Genomic DNA, 19,455 nt, shown 5'->3' on the forward strand with positions numbered 1-19,455 from the left:
CTTTGGATTATAGATTTAATATAAGAAAAATGGTATCTACATTACTCAATCTAAGTATATCAAGGAGATACTGAAGAAGTTTGTAATGGAGGATTCAAGTCCAATAGGAACACCTATGTCTATTGGACATAAGCTTTCCAAAAATGATGATTCTAAGGATGTAGACTAGGTCACATATAGATCAATTATTGGAAAACTACAATATGTAGTGCATACAAGGCCTGATATTGCATTAGCAGTTGATATAGTGTCAATATTCTCAAAAAATTCAAAAGAAAATCATATGATGGAAATCAAGACAATCATGAGGTATCTGAAGGGTACTAGAGACTATGGATTATGGCACAAGAAAGGAGTCAATTTTGATTTGAAAGCCTTCACTAATGTACATTGGATAGGAAGTTTTGATGATAGGAAGAGCACTGGTACTAGTGTCTTGGATAAGAAAGAAACAAAATTGTATTTCTCAGTCTATAGAACAAGTATATTGTAGTAGCAGTTAATTGTTCCAATGTAGTTTGCTTCAAGCAACTATTGGCAAGTATGAAGGTAGAAATCAAGGATCTAGTAGTTATCTTCTGTGATAACACCAATACAATTAACATATCAAAGAATCCTATGATGCATACCAAGACCAATCATATTGCAATAAAATATCATTTTTTAAGAGAATTGGTGCAAGACAAAGAGGTAAGATTAGAATATGTGAATACTAAAGAACAAATTGTAGACATATTCACTAGACCATTATGTATGGATTTATTTATGTATCTAAGGGGTAAGTTAGGGGTCATTCCCCTATCTAAAGCTCACTTAATAAATTTTAGTGATGCATCAACTAGAGCATGTTGAAGATCAATCAATTTGATGTAATATCGAAAGGGAAGATTGCATATGAATCTATACATGAGGTACATTAGAATTCACTAATTATTATCTTTGGCATAAGATTTCAAAGAGGGAGATTTCAATCATATATCGCATAAATTTCCTAAAGATGGAGAGTTTACTATCATAAGTCACATTAGAGAAATTTTGTTTGAAGATGTCAAAGTGGAAGAACTTGGTCTGATATTGAAAAGAGGGAGAGTTTGCTATCAAAAGAAGATGTTGAATAAAGAGTTGCTGACAGAGGGAGAAACTAAAGTCATAGGGATTTCACATTGATAGAGGGAGTTCTCATGGATGAGAATCAAAATGAAACTAAGGACATTTTCCTTATTTTATTTTACTCTAAAATTTCCTTGTATTATGGCATGTTGTGTTGCCATCAATTCCAAAGAGGGAGATAGTTTATCAAATGTATATTGTCTTTGATGCTACACAAAATGTTATATTTTTACCAGTCTATGTATGTCAAGCTTACTCATGTGATGAAGATAGTTTCCTGTGGCTTCAAAGCATTATAGTGTTTTCCAAGTTTAGAAGATATTGTATCCTAAGTTCACTCAAGTAGTGAAGAGAAGTTAGCAAAAGTTGAGTGTTAACTGAGCTCACTTTTTATTTGAAGGAAAGTTTGATAGAACGAGTGCTAACTAAGCTCGCTAAGTTACCAAAGGAAGTTTATGCAGTGCTAATCGATTTTTCTTTCTTAATACAAGAAAATAATTTCTAAGTTAATGTCTACCAAGCAAGGTCGACTAATGAATGATTTTCTTGTTTGTGCATATTGAGTTTAATGGATTTGTTTATTGGAATGAGGAGATGAATATTAATTATTCTAAGATGTATTCAAGCTGACTTGACAATGTTTATCATATAATTATAAGGTCAAATTAAAGATTGAATGTGTGTAAGTGGATGGAAGAATAAGAGATGCTTAGAGAAAGTGAATTAGAAGGATAAAAAGAATATCCTTGAGGAGCTACAAAGATACATTCAATCAAGAAGCATCAAGTATTCAAGTCAGAATTGAGATCTGAAATTAGAAATACAACTTTGCATCAAAAATAAGGTTATATCATTATTATTCTCTAACCATTGTAGTAGTGAACTAAATCTCTTAACAAAGTTGGCTTAACAACTATTTGAAAATCCTATAACAAGGTGACATTTCTAGACTAAAGTGTCTAAAGACCTCTAACAAGGCCACTCCTAATAGGGTGATTAAATCCTCTAACAGGTTCACACCTAATAATGTGTTTTGTAACCTTTAATAGGGCTCACTTCAAAAGAGTAAAAATAAATAACTAGTTGCAATTGGTGGTTTTTCCCAAATTGGGTTTCTACATTAAATCTTGGTGTTACTTGTGTTTATGCTATTTATTTCATGTGTATGAAACTAAGTTAATTAAGGTTAATCATGGATAATATCTTAAGTTTTGCATCTTCAGTATTTATTATGGCTTTACAACACACGCCCCATTTTGAGTCACAAAATAGGGACCCCCTAGTTTAAAAATTCCCTATGAGGCATCTAGTCTAAAGTCTTGGTCATTTTGAATCCTCCCTTGAGTCTAGGTCAAACCCTTTCCTCTGATCGGTAAGGGTTGGGCAATTAAACAAAGAAAAAATGTCAAGTTTAAGACCTCGTGTGCTTAAAGTGTGCGCATGTGCACTTGTACAAAAGCACACATGCATAGGTGCACCAAGTGTGCATATGCACTCTTCACTGCTAGTCTGGGGATGCACACATGATCACATGTGAATGTGTGCACCCTTAGAGGTGCACACCTTCACAAGGTGTGCACCTATGGAGGTCCACACTTTGGTCCCCTCACACTTGCACAATGCCACCATGCATAAGTGTGCAATTGCACACATGCACACCATGTGCACCTTGTCAAGATGTGCATGTGTGCTAGTGCAGAGTTGCACACTTTTTCATCTCCAAGGAAAATTTGTGCACCTAGCATACCTTCCAAGGTGCACTAGTGCACAAAACTAGCTTTTTGGGGGGGGAATTCACTGTCTTTTCTATTTTGACTTGTGTTGACCCAATTTTTGATAGTCTGAGTCTTGTGGAGTCCTCTTTTTGGTCTTCTGGCATAAGATAACTAATTTTTTCTTCTTTGTGTAGATAAAAAGACATCCTTAATTTCTTGGGGTCATAACTTTTGACTTAGACCTCAAAATTCAAAATTGTTTACATCATTAGAAAGAAGAATTAAAAATATAATTTTAATCCTTTGGCTACCCAATTTTAGGCATTGATGAAAGTTTCAACTTGAAATTTTGAGTAGAAAACCTCTGAAAAAGTCAAATAAAATCACCTAAAAAATCTTGTTAAAAAAGGTATGAAAAAGTTCCAAATATTTGATCGTTCTAGATAATTTGGATTATCTGGTCTTTGACTAGGAAGAATCAAGTAGTTAGAGAGAAGAAAAAATCAAGGAATGGACTTCACAGTGCACGAAGATGTGCATAACATACATGTGTATAGATTATCATAGCATCTTCATTATCAGTAGCAATAGAGATCTTGCCTAAGCTATTAATCTTCACCTTCAAAGGAGTCACACATAAGCTTTTTATTCATGAATTTTCACTAAGGATCAAAGATAAAGAGGTTGGACACATGAACCAAAACAAGTTCCTCATCTTATGAAACTATCAATGACAAGATTCAACACAGGTGCCTTGAAATTTTAGATAGAAGAAGCAAGAGTTCAAATCTATGAAAATGTTTGGCTATAAAGTGGGTATAAATCATTAAAAAAAAGGGCAAAATAAGTACACTAGAGTGCTCCCAAACCTTTTCTAAGAAAAACCTAGAAACCCTTTTCAAAATTGAGAACTTTGATTTTTTAGTGAATTGAGTACCTTGCACAAATTTCATGCAACTATGTTGGTGCATTGGAAGACCGATGAAATTTTCAACTTGAAATTTTGAGCAAAAAACTTCTTAAAAAGTTAATTAAAAATTCCTAGAAAATCTTTTTTAAAAAGGTATGAAAACTTTTCAAAAATTTGATCAATTTGGATAATTTGGATCACCTAGTCTCTGACTGGGAAGGATCGGGCAGTCAGAGAGAAGAAAAAATCAAGGAATGGACTTCACAGTGCACGAAGATGTGCATAACGTGCATGTGCACAGATTATCATAGCATCTTCATTATTAGTAGCAATAGAGATCTCACCTAAGCTGGTAACCTTCACCTTCAAAGGAGTCATGTGTAAGATTTTATTCAAGAATTTTCACTAAAGATCAAATATAAAGAGGTTGGACACATGAACCAGAACAAGTTTCTCATTTTATGCATCTATTAATGACAAGATTCAACGCAGGTGCCTTGAGATGTCAGATAGAAGAAGCGGGAGTTCAAATCTATGAAAATATTTTGCTATAAAGAGGGTATGAATCTATGAAAATAAGTAAACTAGACTCCTCCCATACCTTGTCTAAGAAAAACCTAGAAACCATTTTCAAAACTAAGAACTTTGATATTTTGGTGAATTGAGGACCTTGCACAAATTTTATGCAAGTGAGTTGGTGTGCAAGCTATGTACTCCAAAGGTGTACCAAAAATTTTGAAGAAGTTAGAGGTGCACTGATAGTTAACTGCTAGTTCCAAATTTAGAGCTTGTCATGCACCAGAAATGCATTCTGATGGTAGTTTAACTCCCAAAAATGCCTAGAGAAGGTCGAGCTTTCATTTTTAGAGTTCCAATGACTCTCAAATCCTCTTACAAATTCCTTCTTCTTATCTACTATTTCTTTATTTTTTTTAAGACATGTAAAGACTCATGCACCCATTAATTGGTATAAACAAGGGTAGAGACCTATTTAGCACCATTTAGAGAGTCAGTTTGTATATAATTAGATTAGTTTTATTAGTTTAGAAGCATATGTTTGTATCAAGAGATCTCTCACTCTCAACACAAATTGAGGAGATGATTTCTTATAAATTCAAGAATGTAACATGTATTCCAGGCCATTATTTTGATGCAATAATATATGCTTTTGGTGCTCTCATTCTGAGTGTATTTATTCTTGCTAGAGTGTGTTATTTTTGTGGATTCTTGTTCACGATAATAATGGAGCCAATAGTTATGTTGTTTTGATTTGATCGTGCAATATTTTAGTTCTAGCATTTGCTACGTGTTGACAAATTTTGTTGATGTGCAGAGTTAGAGAGGAGATCACCCTATTGTTCCTACATAGCTTCTTGTCTCACATGAGTGCACTTTCAATGGCCTTGTGATTTGATAAGAAGTGAAACATCTTTCAATTTTACTAAATTTCCATTGACGATTACATCAGTGGAATTGAAGAAGTAATGCTCCTATTTTCATTAGTTTCCTACCAGATCTTTTCAACAATTTAACTACACACATGTTATTACCACAGTTTATGTCTATTAGGAATCTCCCTTTTATTTTATTTACTTTCATCTCTTGTTACCTTATCTTTGTTATTATCTTTGCTAACCCTTGGTGAAACTAGGAATTCATATAGTTGCATTGTTAGATTGCATTCTTTTAAAAACATATAATACCAATAAACATATCTCTTTTTGTGGTTAATTTTGAAACAACAAGTAGATTGATCATTTTATCCAAAATTGGTTCGAACTAGAAAATTTCTCTTTGTGAACAAATACATTTATCTTCATCTGAGAAAATTCTAGTTGGTCGCAAGATCACCCAAAACTTTAGAGTTGATCCCAGAACAGCTTTTTAAGAGAGGAGTTCGAAAGGATTATTGTCGTTAATCATCGTACAAAATGAAAACTCAATATTATTTACCAAGTAACAATTATTATTTCTGTGGTTACCGAGTTACATCATATTGTTAGTGTCAACTAAGTGCATGTGTGAGCTAGAGTGCTAAAACTATGTAATTTCTTGCTTCACATCATCAGTTAGATTCTTATCAAAATGTGGAAGCCTCCCAACAAAATCCCATGTACCATTTTGAAGAGGATCATCAAATCGCCCTCATCTAGTAAGTGCTCTTCTCAAAGTAGTATGATTTAGGTTCAAGTCACTACAAGTTTATCTCATATATCTACCATTTCTCAAATGATGACTTATCAAACAAGTTGTAATAATCCTTCAAGCATCTCTCTTATCCTTCTCCCTACTATTTTTCCCAATGCTATTAAGAGCATTAAAAATATTCTTCACAATAATGGTATTCATTTTCATTTTATTATTGACACAAATCTTCAATTTGGAAAGAATAGGTCTCACTTTTTACATCTTTAATAAGTGCATAGAAAGTTGACATTGCTCCACCACTATCTTGTTTCTAAAAAACATCTGATATAGTCTTAAAGCCCATAACTGAATGGTTTTTTTGTGATTTTTTCCTTCCAAAGTACTAATAATCATTTCATCAATTTCAATTAACTATTTTGGTGTTCTAGGACCTTCATTTTGGTTATAATTAGGAGACATGTAACATTCCTATACATTTTCATTTTCAACATGGTTAATCATGGCATTCATATTATGAACTGGTAAATTTTATTCTCCAAATTTTTAATCCCATTATTGTTGTTATCAATTGGTAGATTTGTATTCCCCAACTGAACATATTCATTTCCTAACTCTATAATTTCACCTTCAATCAATACATCATCAACTTGATTGACATTTAACATACGTTGTCTCTTCCTTTGGTGATTTACCCTCCCTCTTTCCCTATATGCTTCAATGTTTTCATTCGATACCTTTCTTTTGTGTTTAGCCTTTCGATGACTACTGCTCACCATTCAAACAACAATACTAGACACCTAATAAAATTGTGTAGTCATGTTTTGAAACAATGGGCCCCAAACAAAGTTTTTTCTGAAAAAAAATGTTAAACCCCATGAAAAAGCTAAAAGAATGTGATTGTTGAGTCTACAGTGATAGAGAATGTTTTGGTAAAAGTTTGCTTGTAAATAGATTTGGGTACTCGATCCCATATCTGGTATCCGATCCAAAATCGAATACCCAGTATGATATCGGATACATGAAATCCGCACCAAAATTTTGGAGGGAAATCAAGTGGGAACAAAAATATATAGTATTTATAATCATATATATATTATTTCCTTGAGAACAATTATATATTATTATTATATAATATAGTAATATATTATTATATAATAATATAGTATTATTATTATATAATATAGTAATATATTATTATATAATATAGTAATATATTATTATATAATAATATAGTATTATTATATGCATTTATTACATATTATTTTGTAATCGATCATATGGGTCAAAGGGGGACGTAGGCTAACCTACGACTCCCTTTGACTCATTTCATTACAACATATGTCCCTAAGGGAATTAGGACCCCTAGGGACATATCATAATTGATCATATGGGTTGAAGCCTACGACCCCCTTTGACCCATTTCATCATGACATGTGTCCCTAAGGGTCCTAGGACATCTAGAAACATATTGTAATCAATCATATGGGTTGAAGGGGGTTGTAGGCTAACCTATGACCCCCTCTAACCCATTTTATCATGACATGTGTCCCTAGGGGTCCTAAGACCCCTAGGGACATATTGTAATCAATCTTATGGGTAGAAGGGGATCATAGGCTAACTTATGACCCCTTCGACCTATTTCATCATGACATGTGTCCCTATGGGTCCTAAGACCCCTAAGGACATATCCTAATTGACACATTTCATCATGACATGTGTCACTAAGGGTCCTAGGACCCCTATAGACATATCGTAATTGATTGTATGGGTCGAAAGGGGACATAGGCTAACCTATGACTCCTTTTGACCCATTTCATAATGAAATGTGTCTGTAGGGATCCTAAGACCCCTGTGTCATTGATAAATATTATGTATCCAATGGGTTGATGTCATCAGTAAATATTATGTAGCTAATGGGTTGATGTCGTCGGTAAATACGGTGTAGCCGACGGCCCCTTCGGGAAGGTTCTTATTATGTAGCCGATGGACCCCTTCGAGAAGGTTCTTCGAAAAGTATATATACACCCTCCAAGATCTTGTAATAATCATCATAAGCATAATGTAATTTCTTATGCATATGCAAATAATAAAAGGAGTATTGTTGTTACATATTCTTGTTTCATTGTCTATATGCATTAATCTATTTATCCATACAATAAACATTTGGCACCGTTGCCCAATGGACCTAGAACGAAGGTAGAGGAATGAAGACTAATGTTAGATTAGCTGAACAAGGATAGAAATAAGCTAAAAGGAAAAGATGGAATATGCACCGTACAAGAAAAATTAATTTTGGCACAATAGGCCGAGCGCAAATGGAGGTTTCAATAGATTGCCAATGGACACTGAAGCACCGAGGAATTTTTGGAGGATACTCGACAGTGGGTGGAGTTGGTGGAAGAAGCAAGGGAGGAATTTTTGAACCTATATTTGCTAAGGAAAGAGAATCTAGATGGAAGGAAATTAACTCACACAGCTCAGAGTGCCTAGGGAGTACGAGCATCTAGTGAACTCTTCGTTCGCAATACACTTCTAGAATGGATAATTTCACTTAACGAAGACCCTTCTTCACCAAAAAATGTAGCTGTTGGGAATAAGATGACTACTTGAAATAACGTCGATGTCAAAGTGCAGAGAATTGGTGTCAGAATACAAAGCATCAGTATCAGAGTGCAAAGCATTGGTGTTGGAATACAAAGCATCGGTGTCGGAGTGCAAAACAGTGCCAGTGGAGCAGTATTGAGCAACACCCATACATAAAATCTAGTAATAATGGTAGGACCAAAAGAGAAGTTGCCAAAGTTTGATGGTGATAGAACTACTGATCCAATCAGACACTATAAGACATGTGAAATAATTTGGACAATGAATGGTGTAACTGACCCAAATGAATGGGTGTGACAATTTCCAGCAACCCTAAGGGGTGTAGCAATTGATTGGTTTGCCAATATATATCCCCAAAAATTAACCAATTGGGAGGAAGTTAAAAAGAAATTTATCACCAAATTTCAATTGTTGTGCAATGATAATGAGATTGTAGCAGAGATATACAACACAAAGCAAGGAAAAAATGAAACAGTTCAAGTATATGCCAGAAAATTAAAAGAAGTAATAAACAAGATGGAAAGTAAGTTGGAAAATGGGCTACAAAAGAGATGATTCATTGAAGGACTACACCCAAAGTTACGAAAAAAAATGAAGATTGTGCCTCCATCGTCATACACTAAAGCATACAATCAGATGATGAACTTAGAAAGTGAGTAGAAAAAGAAAAAAAAAAAGTAGCTCATCTGATTTAGATGACGATGCATCTTTAGAAGAAGATAGTTGCGATGACAAAAAGGGCAGCAAGAATGTCTGAGCTCTTCAAAAGGATGTCATCTAAATGATGAAGGAATTTAAGAACATGTAGAAAGAAATGAAGGGAAATGAGCTATGGTGCACAGAATGTAAGATAGAAGATCACACAAAGGGATCCTATCCAAAGAACTAGTTTTGCAAGATCTACCAGATTATGGGACATTACACAAAAGAGTACCCCTTCAATATGAAAATAAGAGGACCTCAACAAGTGCTCCTGACCCAAGAAGCTTCCGCATCAAGAGGGAGTGGAAACACTAGTAATGAGGGTGCCATGTTAAGAGAGTATAGAAATAATAGACGAGGGAAAAACAACAACAATAATTCCAACAATAATAATGGGAGCCACAGATGGATTCAGTATGATGTAAATGTCTACCCAATGGTTCAATGTTGAGCATGCAATTTGTGGGGCCACTTTGCTCGAGACTATACAATAGAAAATGCACCAAAGTTGTTATGCAAATGGTGTGGTCCTGGAGATCATGAAGATGCCAAGTTCTTGAAATCAAGAGTGAATTTGATCACCATCAGGATGGACAAAGAGGATGTTTTGGCAATCACATGGAAGCAAGAAAAACTATACCCTGACCTGATGGAGGAAAAGAAGAGATTAGAGGAAGTGCAAGAAAAAATTGAGGAAGTGACATAAGTAGAGAAATCACAATTGAAGGACACTAATAGCACCTCAACAAAGAATTACATAGAACAAAACATCATACAATAGATATTACAAATTGAAGTACCAGTCACAATAAATGATCTATTGCTCACAATGCCTCAAATTTGATCAGCACTTACAAACATTGCTCCAACTGCTAAACTACTAGGAGAACACATAAGGGATTAGGAAAGTGGAGCAAGTATAGTAGAAGGAAGAGAGAAGGAAAGTGGAGCACGTGTAGAGGACTCGATGCTACTAGCCCTCATATCTAGATGGCATCCGACAATCATTGAAATAGGAATTCTGGGAACTATTCTAACAAACACAATTATGGATAGAGGGTCTAGTGTGAATGTGTTACTAGAAGATACCTGAAAAAAATTGGGACAGTTGACGTTGTGGCCACCAACATTCCAAGTGCTTACGATAGACCAACATAGGATCAAGCCATTGGGAATCCTAATGGCACAACCAATGACTATTAAAACTTAGTTGTTCTTACTTGATTTCATAGTCATCCTACTGAAGAGAAGAGGATATGACACCATTTTGGGTTAGGGATGGCTTTTACGAGCAAGGGTTAAGCATGATTGGAAGAAGAATACACTATCAATGGAAAGTAGGGGACAACAATTCACTATTGATTTACACACACAAATGGTGGGAAAAGAAGTCATATCATCTAATTTTGAAGAAGAGGATGAAGGAAAGTAGTGATTGGAACCTAATGAGGAAGGAGTCCTATGATTGGAAGGTGGATCGATGGATGATGATTTGGATTCGATGAACGGCCTTTTCCACTGGCAGATGGAAGATTACAAACCCTTTTTGAGCTGTAATATGTTAAGAGTCAATGAAGGTGAGAAAGAAGAGGAAAATGAATGTCCAAAGGAATACAAAGAAGTGGAAGAAGGAAAGGCAATTACAACTAAAGTTGAAGGGAAGAACATATAGTATGAACCTAAAAAAAGGAAAGATCCCACTATACAAAACGTAGTGAACGGACCGCGTGGAAAGAAAAGGTTACAACACACCATGAATGTACTAGAAAGGTGTTAGCATTAAGGAAAAAACATCATACATTCTGCACAGGAGAAAAAGAGGAAGGGCTTAATAAAACTTTTGCAGTACAGAGTGAAGGTTCTAAAATCAAGAATGCAGTTATTGATGGCAAGGAGTGATAGTCAACGGAATTCATGGTACCGAGTGTCGATAACAAATGGGGAGATATGGAAAACCTAATGGAGAGATCATGTAACTTAAATAAACTTGATGAGCAATGACTACAAGTGCAATGGGCCACAAAGGTGACACAGAACAGGCGCAAAGTATGGCATAATAAACACCTAACATTAAATAGGTTTCAACCGAACCAGTTAGTGTTGAAGTATAATGGACGGAATGAATTCAAACTTGGAAATTTTAGAGTCAAATGTATAGGACCATACAAGATACAAGAAGTTGGTGATAATGGGGCGATAAAGTTATTGACACTCGACGAGAAGTACCAGACACGATGAATAGGTCAAAGTTAAAAATCTATCATGAAGGGAATAGTCCCCCACCAATGAACAACTAAGAGAAGAATGACTGTAAATATTGTTTATATGTAAACACTGCATATATGTAAGATAAGAAATAGAGTTGAACATAATAAAGTAACAAAAGATCAAAGTGTTAAAGAAGTAAGGTAGTAATTAGTTTGGAACATGATTATTAATTAAATAGACTAGTCACAACCATACAGTGGTCATTAACACAATCGATGGGAAAATTGAATCGTACGGCCTATTGTACAGCATAAAGGTGCAAGTTAAGAATGAAATAAGACTGGAATTGATAGCATACAATGTACAACCATATGGAAGTCCACGACATATGTTAATTCACCGTACAGTTGGTAAAATTAAGGGGAAAGTTAAAAACCTATGTGTCCTATGGTTTATGGAGAAAGAAGCAGGGACAAGCGATGAGAAGAGCATACAGTGCACTAAGGGGTCAAACAATTGAAAGCTCGTATGGTGTATGGTTGGAAAAGGTGGAACCCAAATAAAGACCATATGATAGGCAGAAGATAAGAGAGACTATACAGTGAAAGGGAAAAAAAGTTAGGTCGTACGGTGTACAATACTGAGAAATAAAGTGCAGATTGTACATGTTAGAAAGCCAAAAAAAAAGGTCATACGGTGATGTGAGGAAATAAGATAAAATTGAATGTTGTATGATGATATAGAAGGATCGAAGAACAAAGAAAGAAAAAGACAAAACAAGATCATACAATGTACGGCTTCAAAAGTAGAAGTATTAAAGTTGTACAGCCAAGAAAGAGAAGTCCAAAAGAGCAAAGTTGGATCGTATGCCCAAGAGTTTAAAGAAGAAGTGGTTGTATGGCCCTTGCAAGATTGATGGGAGAATGAAGGAGGCATTTCCTTACAATCAATCAGAGGGTTGCAAAAGATAGAATTGTCATTATTAAAATGGGGGTAGAGGTGACTGATAGAAGGGGACAGGAAGTGTTCTAAAAATAAATGACAACAAATCAAAAATGTTCAGAATGAATTATGCATGATGCCCAAGGGAAGGGAAAGACATAAATAGGTATTAAAAAATTAGCAATTTCCAAAAAGAGTGTGGGATTAGAAGAAAATCACAAAAATTGTGTGTTCCATGTAATTTTGTGTGGGTTTCAGAGTGTTAATTTGGTCTTGGCAGCAGGGGCACTGCCCCTCAACCCTGCCCTATATCGCGATAGGGAGCATGCCTAGGGCGCTGCCCCAGGACCCCGTGGGGGTGCTGCCCTTCTACCCCACCGTGGGTGATGCCCCCTAGACCCCTAGTCGGTGCAATTATCAGTGGTGGGAAGTGTGACTAGTTGATGAGACCTGGAGCTATAGCAGGCATAGATTGTCTGTGTACCAAAGGTAGAGAGAGCATTAGAACAAGCCTTTTGAGAGGGGTTATACACTTTGAGGCACTTGGAGTAGGTGTTGGGTATGAAGCTATCTTGGTGGATGCATAGGGAGCTTAGGAGGAGCTAATCATCCAGTTAAAGGCACTACCATGACACTCGGCTCAGTGTAACTAGGAGTTGGAAGCAAAGAAAGTGGCACAAGTGGCTATCAAGGTCAGCTAAGGAAATATTATTGTGTTAGTAGAGGCTACAGATGCAACGTAGTTTGGAGACCAATCTGGTGTAGGCATGGGACGAATGTGAAAGTGGTATGATAGAAATAGATCTATCTTGTTGTAGTTAGTCAGTTAATGTATTTCGTTTTGTTAATCTATCTTGGATATTTTGTAATTATCATATGGAGATGACTTTTTCTCTTTGGGGGGATGATGTCATCAGTAAATATTGTGTAGCCAATGGGTTGATATCATCAGTAAATATTGTGTAGCTGACGATTTGATGTCATCAGTAAATACTATGTAGTTGACGATCCCTTCGAGAATGTTCTTGTTATGTAGCCGACGGACCCCTTCGGGAAGGTTCTTTGAAAAGTATATATACACCCTCTGATATCATTGTAATAATCATCATAAGCATCACATAATGTCTTTGGCATATGCGAATAATAAAAGGAGTACTATTGTTACATATTCTTGTTTCATTGTCTGTATGCATTAATATATTTACATATGGTAAACACACTAGGGACATATTGTAATCAATTGTATGGATCAAAGGGGGTCATAGGTTAAATGGGTTGAAAGGGGTCGTAGGCTAACCTACAACTCCTTTTGACCCATTTCATCATGAAATCTATCTATAGGGGTCATAAGATCCCTAGGGACATATTGTAATCAATTGTATGGATCAACCTACGACCCCCTTTGACCCATTTCATAACGACATGTGTCCCTAGGGGGGACATATTGTAATTGATCATATAGGTTGAATGGGGTTGTAGGCTAACCTACAACCTGCTTCAACCCATTTCATCAAGACATGTGTCCCTAGGGCTCTTAGGACCCCTAAGAACATATCGTAATCGATCTTATGTGTTGAAGGAGATTGTAGGCTAACCTACGACCCCCCTCAACCCATTTCATCATGATATGTGTTCCTAGGGGTCCTAAGACTCCTAGGATCGAATTGGGTCATAGGCTAATCTATAACCCCCTTTAACCCATTTTATCACAAAATGTGTCCCTAAGGGTCATAGGACCCCTAGGGACATATCGTAATCAATCATATGGGTCGAAGGGGGTCATACGCTTGATGAAATGGGTCGAAGAGGGTTGTAGGTTAACCTACAACCCCCTTCAACCCATTTCATCATGGCATGTGTCCCTAGGGGTTCTAGGACCCCTAGGGACATATCATAATTGATCATATGGGTTGAAGGGGGTTGTAGGCTAACCTACAACCCCCTTCGACCCATTTCATTACGACATGTGTCCCTCGGGGTCCTAGGACCCCTAGAGACATATTTTAATCAATCATATGGGTTGAAGGAGGTCATAGGATAAACTACAATCCCCCTTCAACTCATTTCATCTTGACATGTGTCCCTCAAAATCCTAGGACCCCTAGGGACATATCGTAATTGATCATATGAGTCGAAGGGGGTTGTAGGCTAACTTAAAACCCCCTTCAACCCATTTCATCATAACATGTGTCCCTTAGGGCCTTCAAACCCTTAGAGACATATCTTAATCAATCCTATGGATTGAAGGGGTTCATAGGCTAACCTACAACCCCCTTTGACCCATTTGATCATGACATGAGTCCTAGGACCCCTAGGGACATATTGTTATTGATTGTATGGGTTGAAGGGGATCGTAGGCTAACCTATGACCTGATCTAGCCCATTTCATCACTAGATGTGTCCCGAACATATTATAATCGATCATATGGGTTGAAGGTAACTTGCGAGCCCCTTTGAACCATATCATGACAACATATGTCCCTAGGGTTCCTAGAACACCTTGGGACATATTGTAATTTAATAAACTATATAATACAATAAAATAATTTCTAATAGTATGTTAAAATATATTATAGTAGTATATTTAATAATATGTATTTTAATATTATATATAATAATAATCATAATATATAGATAATATTATAATATTATAGATAATGTAGAGTACTATATAATAATATATAGTGCTATGATCCTAATATACTATCTAATCATATTAAATATCATATATAATATTATAACAATAAAATTTTGTTATATAATATATAATAATAAAATAAAATTAAAAAATATTTAAATATCATTATATTTTTAATGTGAAACATATTTAAATATGTTTGTAAGCCTTTTGGTTTAAAATGTATAATTTGTAAAGTTTCTACAAATTCTGTTATAAAATCAGAGCTTTTATAATATCCTTAGTTGTTGTAGATAATCTTCTTAGAATCTGAATGTAGGAGTTATCAGAATGTTCAATGCTAATCTAAATCTAGTTGTCTCTGCAATAAACTTGTATGGGGTAGTATTGCTTGAAGGAGCATACTTATGTTATTTGTGTGTCCTCAAACTACAATAACACCTACCTATTATACCATGACCCAAGGGCATGTCCCTCAAAGGGACATGAGTCTTTCTAGGTTAGCTCATACTACACTTCCATAAATCAGCAACCAATGGAGATAATCATAAATGTTAACTAAGATAACTATTAAGTTATAGTTAGTATTAAACATTAATATTTTTCAAGAATCGCCACCCATCTTTTATCAAGTGTAAGGTATATAATGCCTTAAATGATATTCAAGGAAAGAAGATTATGGTGTGGTTTGCACCCTCAAACCAGTATGATATCATTGTTATAAACTTAACACTCCCTCTTAACTTGATAATCATACTAAGAGATAACACATCTAGCATCATCAACTATGACGAATAAGCATAGATTGATACTTTATATATATTTGAATCTTCTGAGAAAATGGCATCATAGAACACATGATACTGTGACATATAACCATCTCGTAATATGACATATCACTTATACTAGTGATGTCAGTATTGCATGTAATGCAATACACACAAGATAAAATTTGAAGAATGATTAAATTCTTCATATATCCAGGTTGTGACTCATAGGAATTCATAATTTTATATCATAACTTGATCTTGAGTTAAGATCTACCAGAAAACAAGATAAATTTTGAAAAATAAATTCTTCCTTTATCCAAATTGTGATTAATAGGCATAGAAAATGCTTACATCACAAATGATCTTGAACTCACTTAGATCTAAGAGTAGTTTTATGGGTAAGTGCAAGAAGTTGGGTCTCACTTTTAGGCAAAAAGTGGAAATGTTTTTTTGATTTTTGACATTTTTTGTCAATTTGTGTCAAAATTTGAGGCATTTAAAAATTAAATATCAAAAAACTTTAAAAATAAAAATTTTAGTGTTTGGAATCTAGTTTTTTAATATGTAATTTATTTGTGTAGTCATATGACAGATTTTGTTTTTGGTATGGATCTTTAAAAACCACTTTTCAAAATGTCTATTTTAGGACCAGAACACACTCGTGTACGAACACCATAATTTGACACAAATAAATGAATTTTCATAAATTCTTTTAAAGGGAGTTACCTAATACACCTAAGATTGATGAAAATATTTTTCTTTAATTTTTTATTGAATAATTTGTTTTTATTAATTATTAATTAGCTATAAAGGTAAATTTTAAAACCTCTCATGTATGGACACCATAATTTAATCAAAATTTCACTTTTTTCAAAAATTATTTTTTTAACCTCAAAAGAATTGTATGTAGATTGATGACATATAAATTAATTTAAGAAAAATTATAAAATAAAAGAGTTATTATATTTTTAGTGAACTTCACTATTTTACATTTAAGTACTACCTTTCATTAAAAAATAATGCAAAAATAGTAAATAAAATCATAGCACTATAAAATTTATATTTTTGAAATTAGGACAATGAGAGCTCTAATGGGTTTTTGTTTTATAAAAAAAAATTGATAAGGAAAACCCTCTAAAAATTATGGCAAGGCATGAATTTATCAGTTGAATGCCTTAGCCAAATCTTGAGAGGTCAAGGCATAGGCTTGGTCTCACCAAGCCTATCTTGAACCAAAATCCAAGGTGGGAGAAAAAAACACTTGCCCAATGTAAGAATTAGGCACCTGTTATTCAAAATTCAAAAAAAGGGTACCCATTTTGAAAATGTCAAATCGGCATACAAAATCCCCCAAAAAACAAAATTTTAAATTTTTAGAAACAGGTACCCATTTTTTACTTTTCAAAAACAGGTACTCGTTTCTAAAAAATATTTTTTTAAAAAAAATTAGGTACCCATTTTATATGTTTTCAAAAACGGGTCCCCATTTTTTGAAAATAAAAAATGGGTACCTGATTTTTAAAAAATGGGTGCCCATTTTTTTAATTTAGGATCAAGTGCCCGAGCCTAAAATGGGTACCCATTTCTAAAGGAGCACAATCTCAATTTGCAGACTTCCACAGAATTGGAACCTAACTCCTTGCTTCTACCCCTATACTATTCAATACATTATTTGAGGGATCATCATCTCTCATAATGTCTTTTATACAAGTATTCATTACCTTAGAGATCGTCACCTCTTAAATAATGAATACAAATGGTGGAGCCCATAACAGTCAATAGCCTAACAATAAAATTATTTCATTAATAATTTAAAGAATCCAAATGAATTGCAATTCAACCATACCAAGTCTTTTCCTGAAGTTATCTATCCTCACTCTAGAGAGAGGTTTGGTGAGAATGTTTGTTTTTTGATCTATAGTGCAAATGTATTCTAATTTTACAATATTCATGCCTACCATATCTCTTACATAATGATAAGAAATTTCAATATGCTTGGACCTATTATGAAAAATTGGATTCACTAAAAGCTTGGTGGAACTTTGATTATCACAATGAATAATCATAGGATGCATGACTTGCCCAAATAATCCCACAAGTATCTTCCTCAACCAAACTGCTTCTCAAGAGGCCATCACTGTTGCAATGTATTTGGCTTCTGTGGAGCTTTGTGCTACTAAAGACTATTTTTTGCATATCCAAGATATCATTGCTAATCCTAAACTGAAACAACATCCTGAAGTACTTTTTTTGTCTTTAACACTTCCAATGCAATCTGAGTCAATGAATCCATATAAATCTAAGTCAACTTTCTCATATTTTAGCCCAAGATTAAGAGTGCCTTGTAAATATCTCATAATGTGTTTTACTACAAGTAGGTGAATCTCCTTTGGCTCACACATAAACTAAATTAAGGCATTAATAGCATAGAAAAGATTAGGTCTTGTATTTACCAAGTACATAAGGGACTCAATCATCTATCTATAGAGAGTAGAATCTATGGAAGGTGATTCTGTTGCTACTTCTTTAAGCTTATCTAGATTAGTCTCCATTGGAGAAGGCATAGACTTGAAATTCCACATTCCAAATCTCTTCAAGATATATGATGTATACTTCCCTTGATTAAGTATAATACTATCATAATTCTATTGTACTTCCAGTCCTAGGAAGTAATGAAGGAATCTCTAGTCTTTCATCTTGAATTCTCTAATTAGATCTTTCTTGCATTGATCTAAGAGATGATCATCACCTATTATAATTAGTAAATCATCAACATACAGTATCAGAATTACCATATCATCTTTATCCCTTTTATAATATTAATTTGAATCAACTTCATTTTTGGAGAATCCTAAGCCGATGAGATACTTATCAATTCTTTCATACCAAGCCCTTAGAGCCTGCTTAAGTACATAGAGAGCTTTCTTGAACCTACAAACAAAAGTGTTAGGATCATGAGTTTAAAATCCTTTAGGTTGCTCCAAATATACTTCTGAAATATTTCCATTCTAGAATGTTGTTTTTACATCCATCTAATGTACTTTCCACCCTTTGATGTTGCAATGGCTAGGACTTCACTTATAGAATGCATCTAGCAATAGGAGAAAATATTTCTTCATAATCAATCCATTCTTTCTAAGAGAATCCCCTAGCTATAAATCTAGCTTTATATTTTTCAATGCTACCATCAGTAGCATGCTTTATTTTAAATATCTACTTGGATGAAACAGCATATTTTCTTTTAGGTCTTGCAAAAATTTTCCAAACATCATTCTTCATAATAGATTGGTATTCTTTTGTCATAGCTTCTTTCCAAGTTGTATGCTTAATAGCATCTAAAGTATTGGTTGGTTCTGATTTAGACAAATCATTCATGTTTGTTGTATAACTAGAAAATCTTTTGGGTCACTTGCTTTCTCTGATTGTTCCAGAAGGTGTAGCAAAGTCTTGTGCTCCCTTGACTATTTTAATGGCCCAAAGTGGTCTTTTCTTTAAACTTTGAGTTTCTTCAAGATTAAGGTTTTGAATTTCATCTTCAATTTCTTCCATGTTCTCCCTCTAAGACTCAGACTTAGTATTTCTTTCAAAACTAGGTAAGGAAGAGGGTTCTTCAAAACTTAGGGCTCTTTTGAATGCTAGATCTTCTTCAAAAATTACATCCCTACTAAGTTCAATATTTTTCTGTCTAGGTATGGAAATCCTATATGC

The sequence above is a fragment of the Cupressus sempervirens genome, chromosome 4 (assembly GCF_028749045.1).
Source record: "Cupressus sempervirens isolate cs-2001-9-10 chromosome 4, ASM2874904v1, whole genome shotgun sequence".
Classification (NCBI taxonomy): domain Eukaryota; kingdom Viridiplantae; phylum Streptophyta; class Pinopsida; order Cupressales; family Cupressaceae; genus Cupressus; species Cupressus sempervirens.